The 5,912-nt window shown below is 38.8% G+C and overlaps 1 pseudogene; it reads right to left on the bottom strand.

Moving 5' to 3' along the window:
• Positions 1-384: 384 nt before the first annotated feature.
• On the bottom strand, positions 385-5,151 carry LOC101647610 (annotated as a pseudogene).
• Positions 5,152-5,912: the final 761 nt, after the last annotated feature.

Here is a 5,912-nt window from a genome sequence, read left to right as displayed (position 1 = left end):
GGCAGAGTGCATTATGCATTGAGCTACTAACCACAAGGTTAGTGGTTCCAACTTAGCAGCTGCCCCTCAGGAGAAAGACAAGGCTATCTACTCCTATGAAGATTTGAAGTCTTGAAAAGCCCAAGAAAAGTGTTACTTTGTTCTATAGCACATGTATAAGTCGGAATTACCTCGATGGCAGCAGATCCTGGTAATTACTATCTAAATATCCCACAGAGTAAAAAGCACAGACTTCAAAGTTGAGTTGATCTTTTCTGTCATCCCAGTTATACTTTTTTTTTTAAGTTAGACAATAATTTTTTGAGAGCCTCCTCTCTAGGCCTAGAATCCAAGGCCCCAGGGAGATGACAAGGGGCAGCAGAGCATCGTATTACTCAGTGAGACTCAAAAGATTGCTGAAATGTCTTTCAATATAGCCAGGAGGTTCACCTCTTCACCCACTGCTTTCACTCACACCATCTTCTAAGCCCCCTTCTGTCCATAATTCTCCTTCTGGACCCAGCACTCTTGCAGAAAGGTCCTCTTCAGACACAGAGCCACCAGTCAGCTCCCTTTGCTGTCCTGGACGTCAGTGCCACCCCATCCCACTGGGGTCAACTAAAAGGTTGAAGTAATTGTCCAGAATCTGTAAGACCTCTTCCATCGTCAGCAGGAGCTTCCTGGCAATGGCATGCTCCTCCCCCCATACACGTTACAGCAACTACAGGGAGGTACCAAGAGTAGAAAGCTGTCTTGTACTTGACAATGATTTTGTACTTCTTTCCAACGAACCTGCCAAGATTCACATTGCCCCAGGGAGCAGTGCTGAGGTCCAAGGGCTGTCTGATTTCCGTCTGATAGGAACTCTGCAAGAAGAGCTCGATCAGGTTCAGAGATAGGGGCAGCTCCCAGCACTAGAGCTTCAGCAAGCAGTAGATACAGACTTTCAGCAGCATGGCATCATCGATGGCATCTAAACCTGTATCTGGAGTTCATTCTGTTGTCCAATACCAGGAGGACAGCTTGACATGACTCCACATACCAGCACCGGGCCAAGGCCAACTGCCGACTATCAGCCTCCTGCTCCCTTGGCTCTAACTGATTCCTGGAACACAGCCAGCCAGCACCAGCAAACCTCAGTTGCACTTTCCATTGTACTCCAGGACCTTCTTAAGCCAAGCACTCATATCTCCTGTCTCTCTGGGGGTTATATCATACACCATGTAGTTACTAGGACACGTTCTGAACTCAGCTCGCCTACAAATGACCCTCTTACTAGTTCTGTGATTTAAAACAAGATACTTTCTTTCGTTTTTTATTCTACTACCCTAATATCATGTATTATCCAAATAATAATAGTCCACAGAGTAATGTTTATGCTCCTATATCATAGTAAATGAGAAGAGTTTAAAATAGTGCTTGGGCATAGTAAGTACTCAGCAGCTTTAAACTGATATAATTTTATATAGGGGAAAAAGACATCTTTAAATGAGAGGGCTTCAAAAGCTTTGAGGAAAAATTCCATTATTTTATCATTTTAGTTTTCCTTGAAAATTTCAAATAGAATTCAAAATTGGATTGTAGGCTTTATCCCCTGTATAGGACATGGCCACAGTTAAATAGGAATCGAATGTGTTTTTGTTTGCATTGCTTTACAGTGATGCTCTGCATGAAAACAAACCAGTTAAGAATATTAGTGAATGCACACCAGTTTGCTTTTCTTACTTTTTACATAGGTAATTTTAATAAAGCAATGAAAGATATTAGGAAATCTCATGCTCTGTGTTCAAAGAGGTTTTTTACTTTCTTCTTTTTAAAAATTATTTAACATCCACTGTTTTCTGCAATACTATGTTCTACATAAGATTGATATTGACTCGCCTTGTCTTTTTTATTATTTCCAATTACAACAACTCTGAAAATTGAATTTTTTTGTAAGTTATTTAACTAGAAATTCTGATACGACTCAGAGATTTTTTATATAAAAAATACCCTGAAGTGACATAACTATAGCTTTGAATTTTCAGTTTGAACACTTAACACTAATCAGAATTGGTAGCATTATTCTGTCACAATGAAACATCTCCAAATCTGTTGGTTAATATAACATGTAAGCTATGATTTGGCATCATCACATAGGGAGTGAGCATTAAAAGGACATGCATCATTTCAAATGCTTTCAGGTTATCATGCAAAAGAGTGTGAAGATCTGTAATATTTTACACAGTTAGAATTGAAGATTAAAGGTGATACACATCACTTCCATTCGCAACCATAACTAATCGCATGGCTCCTGCCCCAAACAGAAGAAGCACAATCTTCCTGTGATCCAGATGTGAGAAAGAATGGAAAACACTGAGTAAACAAGGAGAAGGGTTGCTACCTTATGCTTCACGGCAGCAATGTTAATATCGTGATAGACGGGTACAGTCTAAATGCTTCAGGCCTTGCCCATTTTATACTATGTATGCCATATTATTTTTATAATATCCAAAGGAATTTTGAATTCCAAAGGAGACAAAAGGGTTTAGCTATACTATTAAGAATTAGTGCATTGTTGAGCTCTAGAGATCTGAAGAAAAATAAGGCACCGTGTCTATCTTTCTAGCCCTCACAATTCACGTAGGGAGAAAGACATATCGTCAACAAGTTTCAAGGCAAAGAATAACTTTAGAAATCTGATGCCTGCAGTGCACAGGAAGGAGTGAATAGCTATGTGTAATCTAATTAGAGTGGCTTTCAGATTGAGGTGACATTGAAGATGGGGTCTGAAGCATGACCGAGAGGTGATAAGCATTTTTGATATTATTATTATTATTATTTTGGCCTGGCTCCATGCTTTTTCCTTTTCCCATGTAACATTCTACAGAATGTGATTGTAGTTGTAACATTTAGGATATGGTAATTAAACAATGGATTGATTCAGACAGAATAGGCAGAGATAAGTCTGAAGGAAAAATGTATGCCCAATCATGAAGGGTTTTGAATGTTGTAATAAAGCAATTTTAATCGTTATTTCATGATTACCAATGAAAGTCAAGGTAGATTTTTTTAAAAAGAGATTGTGAAATGTTTCATATTTTGGGACGATCATCTTGAACCAGAGGATGGGTTGAAGGGATGTTAAAACCATTGGAAACAGCGATTAGTGGACAACGAAGGAAATTCCACATATATATCTTAGTGGGTTTCATAGTTTCTTTTCAGTAAAGAGATTGTGTTCAATATTAAATGTAGCTGGAAATTAAAATCTTAAGCATCTCTATCCAGTTGAGCAAATGGTCATACAAGAATATTTGTCAATTTTTCCTTAGGTGGCATTTCTGGAATTGATCTGGTGTCAAGTGCATGTTACCACTGTCACTCTATATTGTAGTTCTTGAAAAATGTGATAGAAAATTATGAACAAACTGCACAAGAAGTGGTCTAAACACCTCCTTAAGAGCCACAGCTGCACTTGCATCAGTACTTGAATTGCAAGAAAAACTTAAAAAATGAAAGAAATGTAAAAAATGGAACAGTTTACATTTATGGCAGAAACACTTCATTTGGAACAAAATGTGGAATATTTGAAAAAAATCCGTATTATAATTTATTATTATATTTTGCACATTTCATTGCATTTGTAAAGTATATGACCCAGTAATATCATACATTGCAAACTTCTTGAGAATATGTCAGTATTCATGATATTATAGATTTTAAAAGAATATACAAATATTAAAATATCCTTTTATATATTAAGTTCAATCACTAAATACAAGAATCATGGTTGTGGTAAAAGTGAAAATTATTTTTGATTAATTTTCATCTGTTACATTATTAAAAGACCTTTGTACTTCACTTAGACCTGCTGGTCACGTTATCTTTCCTGCTTTTCCCATAAAGAATTGCAGTCTGGGAAACCCACAGGGGTAGTTCTACCCTGTCCTGCAGGCTCACTCAGTCAGAGACAATTCAATTACAGTGGATTTCTGTTCATAATCTTGAATTCAGGAGTCCCTGGGTTGCACACATGAATCAGTGTTCAACTCGTTGCTGAAGGGTTGGCAACTCAAACCCACTCAGAGAGGCACTTGGGAAGACAGGCCTTGTTGATCTGCGTAGGAGCGGATGAAGATCCCTTGATCTGCTTACAAAAGAATAGACCCTTCAAGGCTCTAGGAGCCGTTCCACTCGGAATATGTGGGCTGCCATGATTCGGAACTAATTCGACAGCAACCACTAACAACAAGGATATAGACTGTAGAAAACATAACCTTGAGTTTGATGATGTTATATTCTCCTGATTCTCTTCCTCTGTTCTTGTTTGCTCTCCTAAGTAATTTTCCTCTGCTTACCTTTTATGTTTTACAATTCTCATTCTATGTGTTCTCACACTTTTGGGTGATTGCACCTCCTCTCATGGTTTTAACTGACACCTGCTTAACATGTTTATTGAAGGAAAAGGATTATCCAAACCTGCACTGGTTTCCTTTTTACTGCTGTAACAGCCACAGACTTGGTGAATCCAAACAGCATACTTACAAATTCATTATTCTCTTCCATTTCCAAAATCAGCTTCACTGGGCTAACGTCTAGGAGTTGATAAGGTTGGTTTCTTCTGTCGGCTTTTAGGAGAATTGGTTTTCTTGCTTCTTTCCAGGCCTGGAGACAGCCTGCGTTCCAAGGCTAAGTCCCGATCCTCTATTTTCAAAGCAAGTAGTGTAACATTTTCTCTCTTTTCTGATCTCTCCTTTCATTCTAATATTGACCATGACCACCCTGTCTTCTGGTAATGCCTTGTGATGGCATTGAGTCTACATGGGTCATCCAAGAAACATCCCATCTCAAAACCCTTAATTTAGTCACGCTTGCAAATTCCATTTTGCTATGCAGAGTAACAGATTTTCAGGTTCCAGAGAATAGAACATGAATATTTTTGTGAAGTTGTTTTTCAACCTATTTCCCATGCACATGAACACAGAGTCAATTCGAAAGCATCGTTGCCTTTTAGGACTCAGTAGAATTGTTTCATAGCGGCTATAAATCTTTATGTAAGCAGACTACATCATCTTTCTCTTTCTGGGCAGATGGTGGTTTCAAATCACCATTCTTTCGACTAGCCAGCCAGTGCTTACCACGCTGCACCACTAGGGTCCTTCGACCTCTCAGGTGGTTGTTCCAGCTCATCGTTACCCTCCGGTGACAGAACACAACACCAGGTGGTTTTACTTAATGTCATCACTTCCAAAAGTTATATTGTAAGCAAGTTATTTGCACAGGCAGAGTATTTGTTGTGTTTTTAAAAGCACTTTTATTTAAATTTATTTAATACCATATAAAAAACTGTGACATCAAGACATTTTTTTAAAGATAATCTAAATATTGGGATTTTACATGTGTTCACTCTTTAGTCTGTCTACTACACATTTCTTCTGCCAGTCATATTGTTTCTTTTCCCATAGACTTAGCTTCCAACCTTTAACTGGCTAACTCCCACTCTCCTTTCAAGACTCAACTTGGCTGCTTCGGCCTTTGTTGTTCCACAGCGCCGGTTGGTGGGTGTCGTTGAGTGAGTTCTCAGTCACCGCAACCCTGTGCGCCACACAATGGAACACCACTCAGTCCTCCTCCATCTTCACCGTTGTGTGTAGGTTTGTATCTACTGTATCCATAGATACTGTATCCATGGATAGCTACTGTATCCATCCATCTTGTTAAGAGGCTTCTTCTTTTCACAGCCCCTCTATTTGACCAAAAATGACCTCTTTCTCAAGGGCCTGATCTCCTGACCAAAAGTCTAAAGTACACGTATGATTCAAAGTTTCACCACCCTGTGTCTAAACAACATTCTGGCTGTAATTCTTCCAAGACAGATGCGCTTGTGCTTTTGGCAGCCCCTGGCACTTTCAATATTCTTTGCCAGAAGCCTAATTCAAAGGCATTGATTC

The sequence above is a fragment of the Echinops telfairi genome, unplaced genomic scaffold (assembly GCF_000313985.2).
Source record: "Echinops telfairi isolate 266 unplaced genomic scaffold, ASM31398v2 ScPeMD7_2;HRSCAF=8, whole genome shotgun sequence".
Classification (NCBI taxonomy): domain Eukaryota; kingdom Metazoa; phylum Chordata; class Mammalia; order Afrosoricida; family Tenrecidae; genus Echinops; species Echinops telfairi.
The sequence above is the reverse complement of the archived record's forward strand: the minus strand, read 5'-3'. Positions and strand labels throughout refer to the sequence as shown.